General features: G+C 45.2%; 1 protein-coding gene across 1 annotated transcript in view; it reads right to left on the minus strand.

The window, feature by feature from the left end:
* The window catches only part of DHX29 (DExH-box helicase 29), a 935,315-nt gene that overhangs the window by 358,097 nt on the left and 549,859 nt on the right, over positions 1 to 27,359 (minus strand). The window lies entirely within an intron of this gene.

A 27,359-nucleotide genomic window follows, 5' to 3' on the forward strand; every position in this document is an offset into this window, starting at 1 on the left:
CATTAATAGGAACTTTGTATTTTTATAGAACTACAGTGGTAAATACTGAACTCGTCTTTCAGCTAGGTTCGTGCCAAATAAATGACACATTTATAAATAAACATACATGGGAAATACTGAAAATAATCAAAAGGTTCTCATAGACGTCTGCAAATTACACCAGATGTACAACATGCTGACCTTAATACACAGAGCAGAGAACTAGAAAGTACCAACTGATTTGGGGTTACGAGGTGAATAGAAAATTATCTTACTCCCCATATATGAATGATAGGTCCTTTGTACATATTGTGTATCAGTTAGTTCATTGGAAAAAAACTTCTGAGCTGTTTGATGAATCTACATGACATCTTACACAAAAAGTTCAATTCTTGAAAGTTTTGTGAAGGCTGGATAAGGTAAAAAGGTACGGGAGAGTACCAAAAGGATGATGTCTCAATTTTAACTCCCATTGGAAGGTTTTTTTTTTACAATAAACTATAGAAAACAATGTTGGATAGATGAAACCAAATGAGGCATCCCAATGGAGGTCAGTTTCTTGTGTGTTCATTTTTAGGATGAGCATGCTAGACAGCGCTTGTGGTGTCTTCTGCAAGACATATTGCAGGCTTACCAAATACATACAAGGGCTTAGAGCTTGCTCTTTGCTTACTGGTTGGCTTTTGTGTCACTTCTATTTGCCTGCATCTTATTTGTGTCTCAGCTTGTCAGACTTGTGTTTGTTTCTCCTATGGAGCATTGGCTCCTTACAAGCTCTCTTGATTGGTTGGCTTCTATGCTTCCATTGCTTGCTTTTCAAGCATTATTTTTTTTTCTGTGAAGCACCCCATGAAAGTGCATGTTTTTGCTATCTGTCACCATTGTGTTCTTCTCTTCCCCTGTCCTCCATGTTGCTCTTTGTCGTCCGTGTGCTTCTCCCTGCCACTACTGTAGTGTAGCCCTTTTTATACAGCCTTTGCGCGTTTGCTTAAAGCATTAGGCCTCTGTGCACTTTGCCCTAGATGCATTTTATTTGTTTGCTTAAAGCATCAGGCCTCGGTGCACTTTGCCCAAGATGCGTTTTATTCAGCCTCGTACTGTTATTTTTCAATAGCCAGTTTCACGGTCTTGTTTTATTTTCTTCTATCACACTGTTTAGCCTACTTCAGCCCCGAAGTTCTCAAATAATACATTCTTGCTCACTTTGTGCTTCAGTCAAGGATACAGTCTGGTACATTGCCGATAGACATGGTAGGACTTTAGTCTTTTGGGTTCGTAGACGATACACATTCTTACGTAGGGAAGTTTTTTGGTACATCAACATGTTAGTTATAAAAACACTTCCTAGTCCTGATACACGTAAGAGGGAGATTCCGACCAGGGAACCACAAGTAGACGCTGACTGCCCTGTTGCAGATGCTGATCCAGATCACAGGCCTTTGCTCAGGTATGAGGGTTGATGTCCTCCCGGGGAATCTGAAAGGCAAGCTTAGAGCTTAACATGCTGTGCTCAAAATAGAACTTAGTAGAGAGAACATAATCTGGTAACACTATGATAGCGTTATTTCTATGTTTCACTCTCCTCGTTACTATTTCAGTCCTACTGTGTTGTATGGTTCTGGTTATTGCATCTCACGCCTTGTTATCTAAAATGCAGTCGTTTTATTAAATCAATCTATAAAACTTAAACTGCCTTTGTCATTTGTATATGAGACCACACTTTGTATGAGAGAGCTGGTTGGGATCTGAGCGACCACGACTTCCCTGAGAAGCTCTATGATGTCATGTGCTCGGCTGCCCAATCATCCCTTCCCCTTGGGAGAGATGAGGCACTGCTAGTTAGGCGGAGCAAAACCGGATTGAGGGTGATAGGGATCCTTCTCTGTGGGTTAGACTTAGTCCCCCACACCTAGAACGACCCTGATACCCAAAAATCCAGTAGCCCCATTTAGGATAATGAGAGCCAATGCGACATGGCACCGCCAACGTTTGGTCTGGCTCTAATTTTCGGGTCCACCTGTCTCTCTCGGTCTCATATATTATAATGATTCCTCAGTTCCTTTAACGGAGACGTCCGTGGCACTGGGGACTTCCACCACCGCGATATAGGTAAATCCTAGTTAGAGCGGATGGTTGTTCAAGCTTGAACTCTAAAAGGAAAAGACCCCGTTTTTGGTGTGCCTTCTCTGAACAGTCGCTGTTTTTGTAATGGCGAATCCCCAGGTAATACAGCTAGCTCTTAATATGAGGCAACCGCTCACAGCGCATTTGCTTGCACATGGTCTTACAAACCAGGGGGGACCAGTCACATTTGTGGTGGCCGCCCATGCAGCCTATAGAACAGAACTTTTTTTACTCTTGGGTCACATTTCCAGCAGCTGATGGGAATTCACATACCTTTCACACTTATACGATCGCAAATGCGCCTGGCCAGTACAGGGCGTACGCATATTTAGAAATACCTCTATCTTATCAAGAACATAATAATTGGCTTGATGGCACCCTACCCCATACAATATTACCAGTTAGGTTAGGTCCATTAAGTAATGATGGTCCGACCTGGCCTTTATTGGCCACATATACACCACATCCAGCGGTTGCTAACATGGAGGTGGCTGAAGTTCGTCGTTTATATACAGACTTAACAGCTACATATAGACGCTTAGTACAATTTGTGATGCAGACACTAAACACAAACCCAGCGCGTGCTGCTCCAGCTCAACAACATGCAGTCGCTCCAGGTATAAATCCGGCGACTGTGCACTCTATTATGGGTACGGTTCTGGCCAAACGGGAAGAGACTCCATTTTGGCTGGCGCAAAAAATTAATACGCTGGAGGCAGTATTTCCCCATACGGGACCTCAGGATAAACATAGGATATTAACAATGTGTTTACCGTTTGGAATGGTTCCCACAGTGGAACATTGTAATACATGGGGCACGGTGTTTGCCGCGCTCTACACAACAGCACACGGTACACCAACAATGGCTAACTTACCGGAAGTGCTTAAACAAATTCAATATGAATATGGGGCTGCCCCAGCCTTAGATTTGGGAATGCAACTTATGGGCAATTTTGCAACGGTTTCCTCAATAATATCAAGTAATCTAAAAGGGGAGGCAGTGACTACTAGCCGTGCGTATGCGTCTTCGTGACGTCCCGCAACTAGATCCGGAGCGGGAACTGCCTAAAATAATTGTGGAAACATATTCCAGTATCGGTCGAGATAGCCTAGGGGCTAGACCACAGAAATCACAGTTTCAGGGGAAAATTAGTAAAGACAATACTAAACAGCAACCTGAGGGTAATAAAAAGCGCTGGGAGAAAAAACAACAGACACCTAAAAAAGAAAGGGGAAAATCTCCGTGACCGGAGACCCCGCAAAATAGGTATAATCTCAGAAATAGGGATAATTTGAAAACGCCTGATAGATATCAATACACTGATACACGCCAATCTCGTTCCTTTCAGGACTCATCGGAAAAGAGAAATGAGAGAGGTGGGCGGTCAGAACGGAGAACAGAGTACGTGAAACCGAGACAGTAATCACAACGCTCTTCAGAGGTTTCCGTCAAGAAGGAAGAGAAACCGATTCAACAAAAACAACAGTTTAAAAAGAAAAAAGTGGCGGCAGTCTCAGTCAGACATACCACACAGGAAGAGAGTTCTCTTGAAGAACAAGCCATGGCCACTGGCACTGTTAGACAGCGCGGCAGAGGTCACAATAGTTTGCCAGAATCTTCTAGAGCATCTGGAGGTGAAAGCAACTGATGACTTCATACAAGTCGAAACAGCAGATAAGCGTGTCTCTGATCCAGATAGGGTATATACAGTGACTTTACAATTGGAAGGAGACATTGAACGCACTATAAACGCAATCTTTTGGGATCGTGTAGTCAAGATATATGACATTTTGCTGGCTGAACAAGATTGGCCACCTGACTTTGTTCGCACCTGCCCGGCTGGGGAGGAGGTTATTAAACCTTCATTCTCACCACTTGTTCCAGGGGAACTCGCAGAGTCCTATAGCATCAAATGGGCTCTAGCACAAGCACCTGCCTTATATAGAAATCACGTGGGGTGGGATAGGGATTCTCCATATCATGTAATTCCGATTAAAGGCGAACCTCAGCCACAACCGCACTATCCCATAAAACATGAAGCAAGGGCACCGGTGAGAGAAATACACAATTGGAATACCAGGGAGTAATTGAACCCTGTGTCTCGCCGATGAATAATCCCTTATTCCCTGTAGCTAAACCGGACCATTCATGTAGAATAGTGTTGGACTACAGACATTTGAACGGACATACACGTACATTTGCTATACAAAATTCACATAGCGCAGCACTAATGAACAACATTGTGCGAAAAAAGTACAAAACAACTTTGGACATCTCGAATGGTTTCTTCTGCCAGAATATAGCACCCGAAAGTAGGGATCTCACAAGCTTTAGTGCGTTAGGCTCTCGGAAAAATTCTGTCATTTGCCTCAGAGGTATAAGAATAGCCCAGGACTGTTTTCGGCTCGTGTGACTGAAATATTGCACGAGTTGGACCCTGAAGCATTGTCATATGTAGATGATATATATCTCACAGATGACGAGTTGCTACAACATTTAAGACGGGTGGCCCGCATTGTTGTAGGGTTTGCCAAAATTGGCTACAAATGTAACTTCAAAAAGTCAAAAATTGCCTTCCTCAGTGTCATATTCCTGGGATATGAGCTGTCCAACGAAGGTAAGAGCCTAGCGCCACAATTTTTAGAGAAATGTGCACAATTGCAACCTCCTAATACGATTAGGAAACTCCAATCATTGTTGGGATTTCTAAATTTTGGCAGAACTTACATTTCTGACTATGCTACACGCATAAAACCGTTATATGAATTAATACGTCCAGATTTTTCAAGCAGATTTTGGACAATCGAGCATACACATACTCTTCGAGATTTGCAAACAGATCTTCTAGCTGCAAATCATTTACATACGCGGGACAATAAGACACATTTGGTCATCAGGGTAATAGCTGGGGCCATTGGGTTTACGTACGTCACCTTTAATGAATGTGAGACAGTCCCGATAGGATACAAGTCTCACTTGTATTCGACTGCAGAACAACTATTCGCACCAACAGAGAAAATTCTCACTGCTGTGCAGATGGCTGTTATTAAAGAACGACCTCTTGCCCAGGGTAAACGCATTATAGTCATTTCCCCCATTCCGGCCCTAGAGGCTGTTACAAAAGCGAGTGTTCCTAACGCAAAAGCATTACACCCGGGATGGATTCAATGGGCTACGTCTTTAACAGCCACTGATGTAGATTACATTTTTGACCCGAAGCTACAGACACAAGAATTTCTACAATATGAAGTTGAATACCCAGTTCCCGCTGACACGTTGCCTATTGATCACTATCAAGTAGTCATGTACACCGATGGCTCTGCGCAGCCAGCAGTGGGGACAAAACACCAATATTCTGCTGCATGTGCAGTTGTGAGCTGCCTTATGGAGGGGGAGAAGTTCTGCCCCCAACGAACGAGTTACTTACCTTCGGTAACGACTTTTCTGGTGGATACATTAGCTACCTGTGGATTCCTCACCTAATGAATACCCCCATTGCGCCAGCATTTGACGGAAATCTTCTTCCTGGCTTCTGCACGTCGACGAGGACGTCACATTCGCCCACGCGACGCCGTCTGACGTCATACAGGCAATAAGAAGTCCTCACCGACGTGCCGATGTCAGTACCAACATTTTTTACGTGCCTGAGAACAATAATCCAATGAGATGAAAGACAAAAGCAATATTTCATGACATTGTAAACAACACATCATTGCGAGAAGATGGACTACTAATTTAATATATATATATATATTTTTTTTAAATAAATAAATATATACACTAAGCATAAATATAAATATATGTGTATATATATATATAAATATATACACATGCACATATATACATAATCTATACCAGTCCTCAAAACCAAGAGGAGCACACTCAAGAATTACTTGGTGAGACCAAACAGGCAACGGGGAGGCGGGTGGGACCGTGAGGAATCCACAGGTAGCTAATGTATCCACCAGAAAAGTCGTTACCGAAGGTAAGTAACTCGTTCTTCTGATGGATACAACTACCTGTGGATTCCTCACCTAATGAATAGAGTCCCAAAGCAGTACCGCGCCCGGTGGTGGGTGCCTGAATAGTCAAACCAAGAAATCCTGCAGCACTGACCGTGCAAAATGGGCGTCCCTTCTGACCTCAGAGTCCAAGCAGTAATGTTTCGCAAAAGTGTGAAGGGACGACCAAGTTGCGGCCTTGCAGATGTCGACCACAGGAACACCTCTGGCCAAGGCCGAAGTGGCCGACTTAGCTCTGGTGGAATGAGCTCTAATACCATCAGGAGGATCCTTCTTTGCTAAAGAATAACACATTTTAATGCAAAGAACAACCCACCTGGAGAGTGTTCTCTTGTGGACTGCCTTTCCTCTCCTCTTGCCCACGTATCCGATGAAAAGCTGATCCTCCAGCCTGAAATCCTTCGTCCTGTCTATGTAAAAGCTTAACGCCCTTTTTGGGTCCAAGCGGTGTAGTCTCTCTTCTTCCTTTGAAGGATGAAGCGGAGGATAGAACGTGGACAGAGTAATTGTCTGGGCCAAATGAAAGGGTGAAACAACCTTCGGAAGGAAAGCAGCCTTGGTCCTCAACACCACCTTATCCCCATAAAAAGTTGTATAAGGGGGTTTTACCGATAAAGCCTGCAACTCACTCACTCTCCTTGCGGATGTTATAGCCACCAGGAAGACTGTTTTAAGAACTAACAACCTTAAGGGGCAAGAATGCATAGGTTCAAAAGGGAACCCCATAAGGAAAGTTAGGACCAAGGACAAATCCCATTGAGGCATAACAAAAGGATTTGGAGGAAATGTATTCATAAGGCCCTTTAAGAATCTAAGTACTATAGGAGATTTAAATAACGAAGGCTGGTCTGGAAGACAAATGAAGGCTGACAAAGCAGACAAGTAACCTTTAACAGTAGCAACTGCACAACCCCTCTGTGCTAAAGACAAAGCAAAAGATAAAACATCTGACAAGTGAGCACGTAAGGGATCAATGTGCCTCTCTCCACACCATACCACAAACTTAGACCACCTATTAGCGTAGATAGATTTAGTGGAGTGTCGCCTGGCCGCTAAGATAACATCCACTACATCAGGCGGGAGAGAGAAAGAACTCAGGTTGCCCCGTTCAATCTCCAGGCATGAAGGTGCAGACTCTGGAGGTGGGGGTGTAAAACCTGCCCCTGCGACTGCGAGAGGAGGTCTGCCCTGAGAGGGAGACGGAGCGGAGGGCACAGTGAGAGTTGGAGAAGGTCCGTGTACCATACCCTCCTTGGCCAATCCGGAGCTATTAAGATGACTTGGGCCTGGTCTTGGCGAATTTTCCTCAACACTCGAGGAATCAAGGGTATGGGGGGAAACGCGTAAAGCAACTGGTCGCACCAGGTTCTCTGAAACGCGTCCCCCAACGCTCCTTGCACCGGATACTGGAGGCTGCAGAATAACGGGCAGTGCGAGTTCTCCCAGGTGGCAAACAGATCTATCTGGGGAAACCCCCACATCTGGAAGATTAGACGGACTTGATCTGGATGGAGACGCCACTCGTGGTCGGCCGAGAAATGGCGACAGACTGTCCGCACGTACATACAAGCAAATCTGATGGTCCATTGCCCAGGACCATAGCCGAAGAGCTTCTCTGCAGAGAAGGTACGACCCCACTCCTCCCTGTTTGTTTATATACCACATCGCGGTAGTGTTGTCTGTGAGGACCTGAACCGACTGACTGCGAAGGGATGGGAGGAAAGCCTTGAGAGCCAGACGTACAGCCCGTAACTCTAACAGATTGATATGAAACATCTGTTCCTCTGGAGACCAAAGACCTTTGATCTCCAGATCCCCCAGATGAGCTCCCCATCCCAGATTGGAAGCATCCGTTATAACCGTGGTCACTGGTGGAGGCTGCGTGAACGGCCTTCCCCGGGAAAGATTGTCGTCCGCAATCCACCACTTCAAATCCCTGGCAGCATCTCTGGAGATCTTGACAGAACCTTCGAGATCTCCTTTGTGTTGAGACCACTGCCTTCGGAGGCACCACTGAAGAGCCCTCATGTGCCAGCGAGCATGCGTGACCAACAGTATGCAGGAGGCAAACAGACCGAGCAGACGAAGGACCTTGAGGACTGGAATGACCGCTCCACCTTGAAACATTGGAACCAACGCCTGAATGTCTTGAATCCGCTGAGGCGGAGAAAAGGCTCGATCCAATGTTGTATCCAGTACTGCCCCTATGAACAGGAGGCGTTGAGAGGGCTCTAGGTGAGATTTGGGCACGTTCACCAAAAAACCCAGGTCGAACAACAACTGAGTTGTCGACTGCAGATGATGCAGCACAAGCTCCGGGGACTTGGCTTTGATCAACCAGTCGTCCAAGTAAGGGAATACTGCTATCCCCTTCCTTCTGAGCTCTGCCGCAACCACCGACATCACCTTCGTGAAGACTCGAGGTGCTGAAGTAAGACCAAACGGGAGGACCGCAAACTGATAGTGCTGCGACTCTACCACAAACTGGAGATACTTCCTGTGCAACTTGAGTATCGGGATATGAAAATAAGCATCCTGCAAGTCAACAGACACCATCCAATCTCCCTTGTTCAACGCCAAAAACACCTGAGCTAGGGTCAGCATCTTGAACTTTTCCTGTTTGAGGAACCAATTCAAAATCCTCAGGTCCAGGATTGGTCTCAACCGACCATCCTTTTTGGGAATCAGGAAGTACCTGGAATAACAACCTTGACCCTTTTCCTGCTCTGGAACCAACTCCACGGCGCCCTTTAAAAGGAGGACTTGAACCTCCTGTTCTAACAACCGGAGGTGATCTGCTGAACAATAAGATGGGCGGGGCGGGAACTCCCGAAAGGGAAGGGTGTAGCCTTTTCCCACAATGCTGGTAACCCAGGCGTCTGATGTGATGACCTCCCACTTGTGAAGAAAATACAGTACCCTTCCCCCTACAGGAGAGGAGTGAGTGGGAATTTGTGGAAGCCTAAGGCTGCTTCTCCTGCTGCACCCCTCCAGAGGACGAGGAAGAGGCAGAATGCTGCTGAGAGGCTCCCCTGGTACGGACCCTACCCCTCCCTCTAAATGATCTATAGGTGAGAGAGGAGGTAGGCTGTTGGAATCTCCCCCGAAAGGAAGAGGAGGATGAGCCACGACCAAATCCGCGAAACCTCCTAAAAAATCTGGAGGAGGCAGAAGAAGTGGCTTGCAGTCCTAACGACTTGGCCGTGGCCCTGCTCTCCTTAAACCTCTCCAAAGCCGAATCCGCCTTGGCACCAAAGAGCTTGTCCCCATCAAAAGGGAGGTCCAACAGGGTCGACTGCACATCCGAAGAGAACCCTGAGTTGCGAAGCCAAGCCTGCCTTCTCGCAACCACAGCCGTGCCCATCGCTCTGGCCACCGAGTCAGTTGTATCCAACCCAGATTGGATAACCTGGGTTGCAGCAGCTTGAGCTGAGGAACCTCTGTATGCGAAGATGTTATCTCATCCATCAGAGCATAAATGTACCTCCCCAAAATACACGTAGCGTTGGTGGATTTTAACGCCATGCTACATGACGAGAACACTTTCTTTGACTGCATATCCATCTTTTTGGAGTCCCTGTCCGCCGGCACTGATGGAAAAGATCCAGGCGCAGATCTTGTAGAACAGGAAGCCTGGACCACCAAGCTTTCAGGCGTAGGGTGTCTGGAAAGAAAGCCAGGGTCAGTTTGTGCAGCCCGATACCTCCTGGCCACAGACCTATTGACAGCCGAGGAAGATACCGGCCTCTTCCAGACCTCCAATACAGGTTCTAGCAGCGCCTCGTTAAATGGCAAAAGAGGTTCTGCTGATGTAGAGGCCGGATGTAAAACCTCAGTCAACAGATTTTGTTTCGTCTCAGCTACCGGCAAAGGCAGTTCCAGGAAGTTAGCTGCCTTCCTTTTCACAGCATGAAAAGTGGCCGCCTCCTCAGTATACTCCCCTGGAGATGACAAGTCCCACTCAGGGGAAGTATCAAGGCCACTAGCTGTGTCCAGTCCATGTAGACCCTCGCCAGAGTCCTCAATTTCTCCTTCCTCCAGGACCCTCTGATACACTTGTTCCTCCAAGAGACGGAGAGCACGTCTCCTCGAATGTAGCCTTTCCTCAATTCTCGGCGTCGACATGGCGTCTGCAGATGTCGAGGAGCGACGCCGATCACTGGATCCGTCCGACGCCGGGTCAGGCGCCACAGGTACCTTTGACGCCGAGCCAGGAGTCGGATGAAGAGAAGTCTGCCTCTGAGTTGCAGAAGGCCCTGCCGGTGTCACTGGCCGAAACGCCGAAGCCGATGAAGCTGAAACCTCCGGAGCCGAAACCTCTGGAGCCACTGGAGCCGACACCGGCGCCGAGCCCACGTTCCCCAAGGGGAGAAAGGGCAAGAAGGGTGCTGGTCGCAGCGGCGCCGGAGCACCCAAACTGAAAGCCAACGGACCCAAAGGCCCAGTCGGAGCACCACCTGGAGCCATCTGCTGGAAGATGGAAAACATTGCATTTAAAAATGAGGTATTATCGGCTCCAGGGTCCGGGAAAGCCGGATACTGGGGTGCCTGGATTGAAGGCGACTCCGACGCCAGCCTCGACGTCCGCGACGTCGGTGAGAACACTTGAGGCTGTGGCACCTCAAATACTGAAGGCGGCTGCCCAGGCGAAGACGGCGAAGCTGGAGAAGGCAACGGCGTCGAAGGATGAGGAGTGACTGTGGGACTGACCTCCCAAGTCTTGCGACGTCGAGTCGATGGGGTCCTCGACCGGGACCTCTCCTTACTCGACCGGCGCCGTGATTCCCGACGGCGCCGGGAGTCTCGATGACGTCGATGAGACTTCGGCGAGGAGGATTTTCTATGGTGCCTCTTCTCCTTTCTCTTCGACTTCGCCATAAAAAGTTTGGCCTCTCGCTTCTTCAGGGCTTTCGGATTCATGTGTTGACATGAATCACACCTGGCCACATCATGGTCGGAACTTAAACACCACAAACAGTCCGAATGTGGGTCAGTAACCGACATTTTGCACCCACATTCTCGACAGGGCTTAAAACCAGACTTCCTCTGAGAAATAGTAACCCCAGAGAAAAAACTCAGAAAAAAAACACACTGTAACCGTCGAACAGCAATAGTAGCTCCCTCAAAGATAACCGTTTCGAATGGCACGGAAAAAAGGGAACTGACGTTGGCACGTCGGCGAGGACTTCTTATTGCCTGTATGACGTCAGACGGCGTCGCGTGGGCGAATGTGACATCCTCGTCGACGTGCAGAAGCTAGGAAGAAGATTTCCGTTGAATGCTGGCGCAATGGGGGTATTCATTAGGTGAGGAATCCACAGGTAGTTGTATCCATCAGAAATACTTATACACAAACATTAGGGGACTGTACGGCACAATTGGCTGAGCTGAAAGCTCTATTGCTGGCCTTGGAACATGTGGATCCAGCACAGTTTACACTGATAGTTTGTGATTCATATTATTGTGTCCAGTCTTTTAATGAATATCTACATTACTGGCGGTTGAATGGGTTCAGGGATTCCAAGGGCAACACCATAAAGCACAGACTTCTGTGGGGGAAGGTAGCAAACCTGAGGGAGACGCTGCCTAAAGTCCATGTTGTACATACTCTTGGACACCAGCGCGTTGGAATACACGTTGCTGGGAATACTTTGGCTGATGAAGCTGCGAAATCGGCAGTGGCAGTTGCCACTGTGGCTGCAGTTACTCGTTCGAGTTCCAAACCAGACACAGAGATAATGGCTGCCATAAAAGCTACGGTTGATGGCACGCCTTACCCTAAGGGATTTCCAAACAAATATCAATACTTACTGGGAAGTATGCTGAATGCTGAGGTTAAAATACCAGGCGTAGGCGTACGCGAGATTCCCAATAAAATTGCACAACCTCAATTGATTAATGCAGCGCATGAGGGGGTGGCATCTGCACATGCTGGCGTGGCTACCACAATTTCACTATTACAGGCCCGGTACTGGTGGCCTGGTCTCTATAAGGAGACGAAGCAGTATGTCCTTTGGTGTGACATCTGTCAACAAATTAAGGTTTCAACGGCTAAGCGCCCGCCGCAGACGCCCCTCTTAATATCAAATAAACCATTACAATGTGTGTACTTGGACCATTGTGGTCCACTTACACCAGACAGTGTATACAAATATATTTTGGTGGCTGTAGATTCTTGCTCCAGATTTGTGTGGGTATGGCCACAGCGCTCGGCTGACGCTCAAACTGTTATTAAAGATTTGCGTATCTTTGTCTGTACATTTGCAGTTGCGACATTCCATTCGGACCAGGGCCCTGCTTTTGCCTCAAGGGCATTCAGGGATGCCATGGCTTCATTGGGGGTCCAGCTCCAGTTCTCATCTCCCTTTCATCCCGAGCGAAATTCTGTTGTGGAGCTTTAAATCGCGATTTAAAGCAATCCTTAACGACTAGAGTCCTAGGTACGGGTCGTAGTTGGCTAACCCACCTGTATGGAGTACAGAGAGCACTAAATAACTTGCCTAGAAGGTCCTTGGGGGGGTCGTACTTCATATGAGTGCCTGTTCGGAACATGAATGTTTGTTCCAGATCTAGATGGTCCTGGTGTGGAGGCGGCAGAAACGCCTTTTGACATAAATGATCGTGTCACTGTTTTGCAGGGCTTACAACAGTTCCGTGAAGATAACTCTTCTACAAGTGCTGCCTCCACAGGAATTAAGGATGTGCCAGTAACGCCTACTGGTTGGATTCCCAGGGTTGGGGATCTTGTGCGTGAAAAGGTCACAGTTAAAAAAGAATTTGGCCCTTCCTATCGAGCACCAGTCCCTGTGCTGGGAATACACGGAACAAGAACTGTTATTTTACCGCCGTTGCCAGGTGCCAAAGAAAATCGCTTTGTCTCCATCGACAATGTCAAATTACAACATGTGGCCGATTCTGCACAGCAGACCAAGAGGAACGCCCAGTAGTTCCCGAATCCCTCTCACTACTGGGGAAGATGTTCCGCTCCAAGTGATTTACACCAACGCTGTTGCCTCTCCGAGCTTGGGGAGGGTGGAAGATGATCTTGCGATAGTTCCACGGACGACAAATAATTTGGAAACATTTGATTGAGTCACTGTGACTGCTGATGTTGCGGGTGGTGTTATCTACAGTGTACCACCGCGAGAGACACCTACTGCACCACTGTTTACGGCAGCACCTTTTGCAAGAACTGCCTCTGGATGCTTTGCCAACAACGACGATGGTCTATCGGACTCTTTGTCCTCTTCAACACCTGACCCAGGTCCACGTAAGCTGATTTATTGGCTTAAAGATACGTATTTTGTTTTTCCTTGGAACTATCTGTGACTTTTCATGACTATGATGGCTTTTTTTCTGTGGATAAGGTTTCCTGAGAGATCTACGGTTGAACAGGTGGAGGAGGTGTTGAACCCACATTTTTCAGCACGTCTGCAGTGCCAATTCCAGATGGGATTGTGTGGGATAAAGTAATGTTTGATATATACAGTCCCACTGAGATAATTCAGATACCGTATGTTCTAAAGTTGTCAATGAATGATGATGTGATACCAGGCATTGTATCTGATGATTGGGACGTGAAGACAGTCGATTCTATGATGACCGAGTTACAATATTATACTGTCTACGAGAATGAAGATGTTTACCAGTTTAAAGATAATTATGGTGACATGTTTTGTTACAATTATTATGGGCACCACTTTATTCATAAAGCCAGTAGTCCAAAGACAATATTTGACTACGCGCAATGGGAGCATTGCCCGACTCCCCCGCAAGGGAGTTCTAAAACATATTCTGATAAATTTGCATATTTTTCTGGGCATCATTATTTTAGATTAACTCCGTATACAGATAAGCAAATGTTGTTGACTAATACTAAATTCCTGTACTCAGATTCTTTTGTTTCCCGACTGTCGATTGAGGGCTATGAATATTGGTCAAAAAGTGTTGATTTGAAAAGTATTTGGGGAACAAAACATTGGCAGACACAGGGTAGAGAAACATTGTTTAGAGCATGTCTCATTCCTGTCCAAATTATTTTTTTAAATGATACTGTGCAACAGACTAGCTGTTTGGGCTTAGCGACGATTAGAGAATTGAATATGCCTGGCATACCTGTCCCTACCACAATGAAGGATTGGCAGAAATATATCAATGCCACTTTTGGTGAGCTTACAGAGTGGGTCCAGAACGGTACTTTTAACACTTCATTGTCACGTCCGGGCGAGTGGTTATTGTGGCCTATCGACACCAACGGGTGTCATCAACGTTTTCTCTCCTCCTCGGGGGGTTTCAGGACAAGTAGGGCAGACCCTCGCTACATATCACCTGAACATGCTGAAATTATTACTACATATAGCGTGGGAAAATTATGTCAACAATGAATAAAATCATCCACGCTAGATGCAGTTAGGACACATCTCACGCTCTTGTCTAATTAAATTGACTTGCAAGATTTTTTGTCAGGCCCAAAGACACCCCGTAGGAAACGTTTTTTATACGAAGTATACAATGAAATATGGAAACTTTCCCAACAGGCGGCTGCGGCCCGGTTAAGGCAGATAGATCAGGAAAACAGGAAACAGGCATTGACTGTTGTAGATAATGGAATTCACACCCTGTCCGACCGCATATATACCATTGACAACATTGTCTCTTCTGCAATAGACATTATCCGATCTGACATGTCTTCATTATATCATGGACAAAGTCAAACGAGGTCCATTATGCAGTTGGGATGGACACTTCAGACACTGAAGGTGGGTCGCGTTCCGTGGCAGCACATCAGAGCCAGGGAGATATTTTTTTCCTTTAATTTGACACGTCAACAACAACTGATGGCGAAAAAGGAGGCGACTTATGTTATGTTAAACATTGAGAAATTGGAAAGATTACCTTTTACCGTGGCAGAGATTCCTTCAGCTGAGTGGTTAATACACGGGGTTATTAATCTGCCTATTTCAACACTACAATTCACTTCTTGTTTAAAACATGTTCCGGTGGGCAGATATGAAAGGTTGGGAGACAGTTATATACATGAGGTGTGGGAACTCCCCTTCTTATACAGATGTCTTAAAGGCATGAGAGAGGTTTTTCTTAGCGGTAGTGAATGAAGACTTCTGTCAGCCATTCGATGGTTTGTAAGCAGCTGTCCTTATATGGGGCATGTAATGCCTCGGTTGCAAATTTGGCTTGCTATCTGAAGGGAGTACCGGCCCCCTTGATTAAACACACATTCCAGGTGCTTTCAAACGGCAGCTACGTCCTCCTCAATAGTGAAGACTGTTGTGGCATGAAATAGTTTACGTAGTTTCGGTCACCAAGATCGTTACTTGCTGCGGGAATGTGTTATTTCCCCCCACTAAATTAAGGGAGGTGGCAGATATCTGGCCTCACATTGCTACTTCCAAGGTGAATTTCGACAAGTTGAGTCGACTAAAGGCTCTATTGTTTCAAAAGCATGTGGCCCTTATATCTGCACGCGAGACCTACCCACTTCAGGTGGCAAGATCATCAGCAGAAATACAGTCCCTGTTAAATACAAACTTCCCGAGCCACTTTGGTGAACTCGTGGGACGTATATTTAATGCGAACAGCACAGCTGGACTAGCACATTTTTTCAATGCAGTAGGTGTTGGTTTTGCTCACACCTTCTCTTCCATATTCGGTTTGATACCTTTGGCTATTCATTCGATTTTCTGGCATTTTCTGGCATTTCTGGCATTTTTGGAGGTTTTCCGATAACTTTGGCTTTATTGGCTGGAGTTCTGCTGTTGCTGTTGTTTTTCCGCAATGGCTGTCCCACCGCGACAAGAGCGAATGTGGGCGCTTCCATCAGCGCAGCTGTGTCATGAACGCCTGTTGCAGCACTTCGGAGCAACACTCCTGGAACATTTGGAGTGTGACTGGTCTCTGTCATTCAGGCCCGTTTTGGATTGTGTGCAGCCCTTGTTTCGGTGTCATTGGTGTTCGTTTGAACATGCACTAGACATCTGTCACTCACAGCGGCGCCCCCCAGTGGTTGATGCTGATCTGTTGATGTTCCCGGTGAGGGCTCATTCCCAGACATGCGCACTGCGGCTGCGTTTGCTTCGAGAGGCTGATTACGAGATACCCTTCCTGGAGGAAGTTGATATTAACTCGTTCGCAGGCCCTGCATGGGTTGCCGCCTTGGATTATTCTGGGGCTTTGGAACACACCTGCTCCTTGATAGTACTTGGCGTGGATTTTCCGGTCTTGTCATCTGCCGAAGTGGAGAATATCCTGCTTTCCGTGACCACCGTTTGAATTGGATTTGTTCTAAATTGACACTGTTATATGAATTTGGTTCTTAAGTCACATGCTTCTTTTTAAAATTTAGGTTTCTTATGCTTTAGTGTCCTCTTGATTTGTCGAAATACATGTTTTTGTACATTTTTTATATAGGGCATTTTTTACGCTTCGATTAGAACCACTTTCTACCGACAAGGGGAGGGTGTAGTGTAGCCATTTTTATATGGTCTTTGCGCGTTTGCTTAAAGCATTAGGCCTCTGTGCACTTTGCCCTAGATGCATTTTATTTGTTTGCTTAAAGCATTAGGCCTCTGTGCACTTTGCCCTAGATGCGTTTTATTCAGCCTCGTACTGTTATTTTTCAATAGCCAATTTCACGGTCTTGTTTTATTTTATTTTATCACACTGTTTAGCCTACTTCAGCACGAATTTCTCAAATAATACATTCTTGCTCTCTCTGTGCTTCAGTCAAGGATACAGTCTGGTACATTGCCGACAGACGTGGTAGGAGTTTAGTCTTTTGGGTTCGTAGACGATACACATTCTTACGTATGGACGTTTTTAGCACATCAACATGTTAGTTATAAAAACACTTCCTAGTCCTGATACACGTAAGAGGGAGATTCCGACCGTGGAACCACAACTAGACGCTGACTGCCCTGTTGCAGATGCTGATCCAGATCACAGGTGTTTGCTCAGGTCTGAGGGTTGATGTCCTCCCGGGGAATCTGAAAGGCAAGCTTAGAGCTTAACATGCTGTGCTCAAAATAGAACTTAGTAGAGAGAACATAATCTGGTAACTCTATGATAGCATTATTTCTATGTTTCACTCTCCTCGTTACTATTTCAATCCTACTGTGTTGTATGGTTCTGGTTATTGCGGCTCACGCCTTGTTATGCAGTTGTTTTATTAAATCAATCTATAAAACTTAAACTGCCTTTGTCATTTGTATATGAGACCACACTTTGTATGAGAGAGCTGGTTGGGATCTGAGCGACCACGACTTCCCTGAGAAGCTCTATGTCATGCGCTCGGCTGCCCAATCATCCCTTCCCCTTGGGAGAGATGAGGCACTGCTAGTTAGCCAGAGCGAAACCGGATTGAGGGTGATAGGGATCCTTCTCCGTGGGTTAGACTTAGTCCCCCACACCTAGAACGACCCTGATACCCAAAAATCCAGTAGTCTCATTTAGGATAATGAGAGCCAACGCGACACTACTTTGTCACTACTTTGTTGTGCTCACCCTCATGTACTCCTCTCGCTGCTTTCTCACCCATGTGCTTATTCCCCCAGGGTGTCACATTGCTCCTCACAGCCCCTGTGCCCCCCCTTTGTCTGCTCGTGTATATTCTTCACCCACTCCACGTTACTCTCACACCCGCAGCTTCTCCTCCCACACCAACACTCTTCAAACCTGTTGCATCTCCTCCCCCTTCCGCACTTTCCAGTGTTGTCTCCATCTCTACTCCATGCTGCTTCCACCAACTGCAACCTGCTCTCCCCCTCCTGCCATTTTTGCACATTTCTTTTTAATTACTGATTTAACTTGGATTAGCAACTAAACAAAAATAGGGTTTGTCTCATTTGGTAGGCATGTGTGGTGCATGTGCTACAAAATGATCTAGCGAAGTGCATCAGAGGCATTTTTTTTATTTTCCGACATGCTGCACATCAGGGATGCTATGCCGTACGGCTAAAAATCATTAGCAAAGCCAATAGGTCCGTAAGGTGAGACCTATTTGTTTTGCCAATGCGTGTTTAAAAAGATGTATATTCAATTCATAGGAAGCACCACAGCTTTGTCAGTGAATGTGGAATTTCAGTGGCCATTTAGAAATGAGAATATTGAGCCATTCACCTTTTGGATATTGTATGGGTTGTCCATTGACTGCCACAAATTTCATAAACATTGTTCCGGAAAGGGTTGGAAATACCTATTACAATATACATATTGTGTCCATCTAAGTACCAAACCTATGGCAACAATACTGCTCTACCCAAGAATTATAACCTTCATTGTGCAGGTGCCTTAATGCGCATGCCAACCGTCTCACAGATTCCACTGCCTCAAAGTCAACATGTTTTTCTTTTATATTATTAGCAATTAATCGTATGTACCTTTCAATGCCAATGTCTGTTTCCATGGGCACTGCAATACATGGAGATCCGAAAGTTGCACTGAAATTCCCATAAGGAGTTACAATGACCAAAAATGACACAAAATGTGGACCATGTCCATTCAATACTAAGAGGAAAGTGAAGTGCCAGTCAGTAGGCACCCCAGGTAGGGAATTGAGTCCAGCAGTTCTTCAGGGTTGAGACTGAGCAATGGGCATGACAGAAGGAGATTTCTTGTGCCCAGTTGGTGTGCAGAAAGTCGGGAGACTGCACACAGGGCCTCCCCAAAGTATCTACTGGCCAACGGTTCTAGTGTGGGTGAGTTTGGCTTCATAAAGTATATAATAACAAAGCCAAAACAAATCAATTGAACAAGCATTTGCAATGCTATGGGTCTCTCCGGTTTGCTCGACTTACAGCAGTTAATGTTGTAAATTCCCGATTTGACTTTTCTTGCAACTCAAATTGAAAATTAAAAGTAAAACAGCTGACATAAGCGAGCTGATTCAAAGAGCCATGGCCGCCATGAGCATGAGTGCGGAGAAGAGACACAAAAGGAAAAAGATCACTCGCAGTCAAACGTATTGGCAAACATGCAATTATCCCTGTAAAGGGTAGATGTTCAAGGCGGTAACCACACCACCACAAGAAGGGACAAACGTAAAGCATTTACCAATGATAACAAATGATTTTTGAAACCAAGAACAGGAACGATTAATAGTGATGGGCGTGTGGGGAGTGTGGTTAAAAGCCCACAAAGAGATTACAACAGGTAGAGAGCTTTCGCGCTCGATCTAAAAAAGAAAATAGGTTTAAGAAAGACCATTACGTCAGCTGAGAATAGGGGTAAATTCACAGAAACAGTTCCTTTAGCAAGGTGTTCCAGTTCAATTAAAAAAGATCTTGCTTTTCTATTTTTGAAAGGAAAAAAAAATAACATTTCGATCCTAATTTCAGACAAATGAACAATTTACTTATTTACACAGGATACCGGGAAAATTGTTAACTTGCAACTTCTACTACATTCATATTAAACAAAACTATCTATGTTCTCCGAACGGCTTTCGGGTAAAACCTGGGACTGAAACCATCCTTTTGGGCTTCTGGGACAACACTGTTTGGCTTGCAGCTTATGGGGTCCCTTAGTTGTGCTAGACGAATCTGTGGTATTTGACAATCTGGATTATTGTATTCTACTAGAACTGCTGTCTAAAGAGACAAACGTGAATTCTTATGCCATCATATGGTTCAGTTCCATCCTCACTCAGAGCACCCAGGGAGTCTCTTTAACAGATTTCACATTTCAATTAGCTTTATCACCTATGGGGATCTCCTTCCTTCTCATTATTAACCTGTCCTTACTAAAATAGATCTTGACCAATTATTTTCTACACAGTCTGGGGTGCAGTCATATACTGATGACAATCAAGTCTATGTAGGATCCTCATATGATACCTATTAGAGTACCTAATGTAAGCTCTAAGAAAGGTCCAAGCATATATGCACGTCAGTTACCTCCAACTAAACAGCACAAAAACACAGATTGGCGAGATCCAACCTATGTATAGTCTTTGCCTATACCTGGCATCAAGGATCAAGACATCACGGCTGCTGCAAGCATTACACATTTAGGAGTCACCTTTGATGCTAATGTGACCATGAATATAACACCGGTCTGAAGCTGTTTCCATCAATGGGCTAATTTAAGGCCTATTATACCCCTGACAGCCCCACAAACATAAATCATTTGTGGATTATTCCAACAGGCCCTATGCATAAGTCAGGCTATGCAGTACACAAGAGGATTCCCAATCAAGACCACTGCATTAGCTCCAGTGACAAAAATTATCTTCGAACTAGACTGTTGGATGGATAAATGTGTCAATAACCTTGGCTCCACAGTACCAGAGTTCCTGCATTTCCTTACTTCATTTTACAAGATCGCTCCGCTAGTCAAAACAAAACGTTACTGCTCTATATCGTAGCAAGCTTAAATCCAAAGGCAGCAGAGCTTTTTCAGTCCAGGCCTCCGTAATGTTGAACTCCATATCCGGAGCATCTGAGACACTATCTTTCTAGCTTTCCTTGAAGCACTGGTTTAAGTTACTGGCTGTACCAGCTCCAAGAGATGCTAGGGTAGTGTATGCTAAATTTAATGTGATGATTATCATGATGTGCTCTACTTTGGGGCTCATGAGATGGGAAAAGGAAATTGAAGTTCGATGATGAGTCTTGACTGGACTTCCCAGTCTTGTTGCGGCGCCACATATTTTATTTTCAGCTATCATCTCACTACTTACTTCACAGTCTGATCGCCTCTCAGTTCTTTACGGTTCTTCTCAACATACATTGATGACAATTAACAGATGGCTGAGACCTAATCTCTCTCTTTTCATCCAATTGATTTTTAACCGTGCTCTGTGTACCTTTTGAATAAAGGATTCACCTTTGGGTTTACACAGAGGCAGTTTTAACAAAAATCTGGATCCCACGCTTATCCAGTATCATTTATTCTGAACACTCTCTCCCTGAGGTCGAGACACCTTAGTGGTATTATCCTATGAAGGCAGGACGTAGAAGTCAATGATGAAGCATGCCATGAAAAAGTGGGTGAGGCTTTTCTGTCCAAAATCTTTGGTATTGCTCCCTTAAAGTCCATGCACTTTCCTATTAAGCGCAATTGTCACTATTGTATTTAGTGTTTTGGAGGCTATACAATAGTGTTTAATAACCTCTAGCTCAATGTGCTACATTGCATATTGTTTTGTCAATTGTAACTTTGGATCCATTTGTAATTTTGGGCATAGTACTCAGCCGTGTGGGTATTAAGTTATTTGGTAAATCCGTCATGACAGCTTTAGCTGTCTGCCAGTGTTTTGTAGTAACTAAAAAACCTTGATACACATCGCCACATATTATAAGTGTTAGAAATGGGGTATTTGGTTGGCAATCAGGTTACCTACCCCCTGTCCAAGCAAGGACCCACACTCTAGTCAGGGTAAAAGAGAATCACCCTCAGCTAACCCCTGTTTACCCCCTTGGTAGCTTGGCACAAGCAGTAGGCTTAACTTCAGAGTGCTAGGTGTAAAGTATTTGTACCAACACACACAGTAACTTAATGAAAACACTACAAAATGACAACACAGATTTAGAAAAATAGAAAATATTTATCTAAACAAAACAAGACCAAAACGACAAAAATCCACAATACACGAGTCAAGTTATAAATTAAAAAGCAAAAAGGGTCTTCATGTAGTTTTAAACACATACTAACACTATTAGCATGAAAATGTACCTTGGGTGCGTCAAATATATCCCCCCACAGGCGAGTGTGCGTCAAAAAGGGTTTGCGATGCATCGATTTCACTTACGAGGGAGACATTGTGTTGTTTCTCCTTTCGTTGGGTTAGGGTGCGTCGTTTCTTCTCTCCGCAGGAGAGCAATGCGTCGTTCCAGTCAGCACTCTCGGGTCCGGGCAGGCCTTGCGTTGTTTTTACACGCTCAGTGGTACTTGCGTCGGAAATCCAGCCGCACGATGATCCGAAAACCACGCAGCGCAGGTTGCGATCTCACCAGCCTCCGTCAGCGATGCTGCGCGTCGTTTCCCCATCTCTGCACGTCGATTCTTCGGTCGCATTGCAGGTGAGCGTCGATTTTCAGCCGTGAAGCAGGCGGCGCGTCGTTTATTCAGCCGCAGATTGGAGTTGCGCTGATCTTTTCCCCCGCATGACGTTCTGTGCGTGGATTTCTTCCTCTTCGGCTGCCAACGTCTCCTTTCAGGGTCCCAGGAACTGGATGGGCACCACTTGAAGGAGTAGGAGTCTCTCCAGAGACTCCAGGTGCTGGCAGAGAGATGTTTTTGCGGTCCCTGACACTTGAAACAACAGGAGGCAAGCTCTAAATCAAGCCCTTGGAGATCTTCACAAGATGGAAGGCACACAAAGTCCAGTCTTTGCCCTCTTACTCTGGCAGAAGCAGCAACTGGAGGATAGCTCCACAAAACACAGTCACAGGCAGGGCAGCTCTTCTTCCTCAGCTCTTCAGTTATTCTCCAGTCAGAGGTTCCTCTTGGTTTCCAGAAGTGTTCTAAAGTCTGTGGTTTTGGGTGCCCTTCTGATACCGATTGTCTCCTTTGAAGTAGGCCTACTTTAAAGCAAAGTCTCTTTTGAATGTGAAATCCTTCCTTGCCCAGGCCAGGCCCCAGACACTCACCAGGGGGTTGGAGACTGCATTGTGTGAGGGCAGGCACAGCCCTTTCAGGGGTGAGTGACCACTCCTCCCCACCCTCCTAGCACAGATGGCTCATCAAGAAATGCAGACTACACCCCAGGCTCCCTTTGTGTCACTGTCTAGTGTGAGGTACAACCAGCCCAACTGTCAAACTGACCCAGACAGGGAAACCACAAACAGGCAGAGTCACAGAAATGGTTTATGCAAGAAAATGCTCACTTTCTAAAGTGGCATTTTCAAACACACTATCTTAAAATCAACTGTACTAAAAGATGTATTTTTTTATTGTGAGCTCAGAGACCCCAAACTCCATGTCTATCTGCTCCCAAAGGGAATCTACACTTTAATCATATTTAAAGGTAGACCCCATGTTAACCTATGAGAGGGACAGGCCTTGCAACAGTGAAAAACTAATTTAGCAATATTTCACTGTCAGGACATATAACACATTACTATATGTCCTACCTTAACCATACACTGCACCCTGCCCTTGGGCCTACCTAGGGATGCCTTACATGTAAGAAAAGGGATGGTTTAGGCCTGGCAAGTGGGTACACTTGCCCAGTCGAATTTACAGTTGAAACTGCACACACAGACACTGCAGTGGCAGGTCTGAGACATGATTACAGAGCTACTTATGTGGGTGGCACAACCAGTGCTGCAGGCCCACTAGTAGCATTTGATTTACAGGCCCTGAACACCTCTAATGCACTTTACTAGGGACTTACTAGTAAATCAAATATGCCAATCATGGATAAGCCAATTATATACACATTTAGTGTAGGGGCACTTACACTTTAGCACTGGTTAGCAGTGGTAAAGTGCCCAGAGGAACAAAAACAGCAAAATCAGAGTCCAGCACACATCACCAACCTGGGAAACAGAGGCAAAAAGTTAAGGGAGACCACGCCAAGGATGAAAAGTCTAACAATAAGGAACAGTCCACTTCAGCTACTGACACTATTGCCCCATAAGCGACAGCATTTTGCTTGATCAAATGTGCACCTCAGCATCAAATTGTGTGCACTTCAGTGCCAAGGTTCAACACCAGTGTTTTAGTTTCTCTCCTTCTTTTCTATTTTGTTTGGCCTTTTTATATGTTTCAGGAGAACACAAGAACTCCTCAGACTACTCGTTTACAAGTCACTTAGGCCCATATTTATACTTTTTTAGCGCCGCATTTGCGTCTTTTTTTATGCAAAAGCGGCGCAAACTTACAAAATACAATTATATTTTGAAAGTTTACACCGCTTTTGCATCAAAAAATGACGCAAATGCGGTGCTAAAAAAGTATAAATATGGGCCTTAATAGGCAGTACACCATATTCCGCATTGCTACTGTGTCTAAACCAGGCGGCGATCTTGCATAGTTTATCATTTTTTTGGTCTCACCTATCAGACAGTACAAGTTGGTGGGTTGAGAAAAGACTTACTCTTAGGGGCATATTTACAAGCCTCTTGCGCCGGCTGTGCATCACCTTTTGTGACGCACTGGGAGCACATAGTGCAGACCCATATCTACGAGGCCACACAAAGCCACTTTCATGGCTAGTTACGGCCTTGTAGATATGGTGTAAGGCAACTCAGCGCAAGTCACTGCGTTGCCTTACACTGAGTCAGGGAGGTGTTCCATGGGCGTTGCCATGGGTGTTCCTACGCAACTCCAATGGGTTTTGACGCATTCCCAGATTTGCCAGGACCTGTAAACCTGGGAATGCGTCAAACTTGCATGACTCCCCAGGGCAGGCACAGTGAGGAGAAATATCTTTATTTCTCCTTGTTTTCCCTCTTTCTATGGCAGCATACATAGAAAGGGGAAAACGCCTCTTGGGATTGTTTTTGTGAAGAAAGGGGTCCCTTCTTGCACTAAAACAATCCTGACAACAACGCAGACACCCTTGCACGTGCCTGTGTTGGCGCTAGGCAGCAAGTTGTGCGCCAGCGCAGGGGGACAGGAAAGAAATGCACTGTATTTTGTAAATACAGTGCCTTTCCACCTTTTCAAACTGGCATAGAGCAGCAAAGCAGAAAAACCTGCGGCGCTGCCCTATGCCAATTCCTTGTAAATATGCCCATTAGTTTACAACAGGCTAAGGGCCCACCTCTTGCTAACCATAGGTTGACTTAATGGTCACTCTCATTTGCATTTTTTATACTTACTAGCTTGTGTAGGCTTTCCTTCCTCTTCTTTTGTTTGTCCCTACCCTGGAGCCTCATTACTTGTTGTTGTTCAGCTGCCTTTTCAGGCACTACTTTATTTATTTTCAGTCAAGCACACCATGAGAGTGCATGTGTTTTCCAGCTGTCACCCTTGTGTACTTCTCTTCCCCCCTGTTGCACTGCGTATTATTGTCTCTCGCCTGTATGCTTCGCCTTCCTTCCTCTACCGCTTGTCCTTGTGCTTCTTTCCCACAACCCACGCTCCGTGTACCCTCCCTCCTCATTATAATCTTTCCAAAATTCAACTCTGTAGTGCGCACACACTTTCCTGATGCAACATCAGTGTTAGTGCAATCTATACTGGGAGTGCAATAATTATCTGCAAAGCTTTCATGATTTCACATGAAGGTTCTCCCAAAGTCTGCAGTACATTTCAATATTGTTATATATTGGCTCAGTTCAGAAATTGCAATGTACTGGAAAATCAATTGTGGATTCTGTTACCACTGCGGACAGTGTGGGGAGATGATAAGCCCCAGGTACAACACACCCTTCTTCCCTCTTCCCCACACTGGTTCCTGGAAGAAAGCAGAGACATTAAGCCCTGCCCAGTACCATGCATCAAGGGTTAGACTAATGCATTTAAATATGGTGTCTGCATCACCATAGTAAAATGCATCAGTCACGAATTTATATCGTCCTGACAACTCCGTGCGTTCATTTTCCTTGCCGCACTCGCTGAATTGCTGACTTTTCTGTTTGTGAGTTTTATGGGTGTGGTGCACCGTGTTTTACTCTTGATGTTCGTATTACAATAAATCTTGTCTGCAGGAAACTGATAAGCAGGAAACCTCTTATACCTTACAAAACATCTACAGACAAAATTAGGTAGTGGGCGACAGCTTTCCTTTTCCTTGATACGCCAGCTGCTACTACAGTCCCCGAACGGCAAGTGTGACACAGGTCAGATTGTGGGCTGATTTTTATTTGATTGTTTGTGGGCCTGTTGGGTCTGGTGTGCAATGTTTTACTGCTGATTTCCCCGATATTACAACAAACCTTGCTTGCAGCAATTCTAAAAGCACGCAGTTTCCAATACCTTGCAAAATACCTACACAGCAAACGAGGAGGTGGTTGCCGGTTGGGCCCAACGGCACTCATTTTGAAGGGACCGCATTTATTTTTCTTCATAGGATATTTCCCGAAAGCAAGAGAAGGGGATAGAAGGAGAAAAAGGAAGATTGGAAAACGTCACACAGGGAGAAACGGAGACCTGCAGGAGTGAGATAAACGGGCAGGGGGTATCCGGTAGTCGATTAATGAGGAATGAAGCATATTCCAGACAACGCTTAATAGCACCGGAGGCCTCTGAGCAGAGCTTTGGGTACCACCACTCCTTTTGTAAATTAAGCACTGATTTCAAGGTATTTTTAAAGTTTCTCGTTGCTCAAAAGTTTGTACTTTCTGACATTTAGCTCTTGCAATGCACTTCAGTGCTTGGTTTTACTCGTCAGAAAGTGTCACTCGTAAGTGCATTAAAACCACGGAAATGTCACAAATAGGCAATCTGAAAACTTGCCGGCTATGATTCTTTATACTTGTCAACTAATCCTGGGCTCTCTATGGAGGCCTCCTGGTGCCTTGCAGACCTATAAAAGTTGACAAAGCTGCAGGGTCCTTGCCCTATCTGCTGATACTGAACTTCAACCAGTTACACTGATCTCGAGCTAATGTGAGTTTCACAGCAGTAAATCAGCAGCAGAACAAAGCAACACAACCTCAGAGGTGGGATGAATGGAGCAAGGGTAAGTATCCACTTCTGCTTGCAAACTGCCTGGGCGACATTTAAATTAAACAGGCGTAATTTGTGTAATTTTGGTAATTTCATGTTTCTCTTGCTATGCAAAATTCCCGACATTATGCATTTACAGCTCTTTGCGTATTTATGCGCCATTCGATTCGTGGTAAAAATGTACAGCGTATGGTAGAATTCGCAGTAATTCTTGGTAAACTCGTACAGCAAATGGCAGCAGATAGCAACATTTGCACTGGAACAACACAAAGCAAGCAGCTGTTTGTTGCTCTTGCTTAAAAGCATCCTTGCACCAAAAACACAAGGATGCATTTAAAGCTAAAATATAGCATAATTTTATGTCATTATGCAAAAGCAAATTATACACATTTCACACACTCCTATAAATTGCACTAAACACATTAAACAATTAAAGCATATCATAGCTATTAATAGATTTCTTTCTGCTGCACTTTCGATTTTTGCACCTAGACAAATAGGTATATTGGCTGTCATGGTAAGTAGTTCAAGAATACATTTTGACAGTGCCCATTTATTGAGACAGATTTTTTGTCTCTTTTGAATAGTCATTAAATAAATAGTTTTACTGGCATATTAACAAACATTTAATCAACTATAATTTTAATCTGTATAGATGC

This window comes from Pleurodeles waltl, chromosome 1_1 (genome assembly GCF_031143425.1).
Source record: "Pleurodeles waltl isolate 20211129_DDA chromosome 1_1, aPleWal1.hap1.20221129, whole genome shotgun sequence".
NCBI classification, from domain to species: Eukaryota; Metazoa; Chordata; class Amphibia; order Caudata; family Salamandridae; genus Pleurodeles; species Pleurodeles waltl.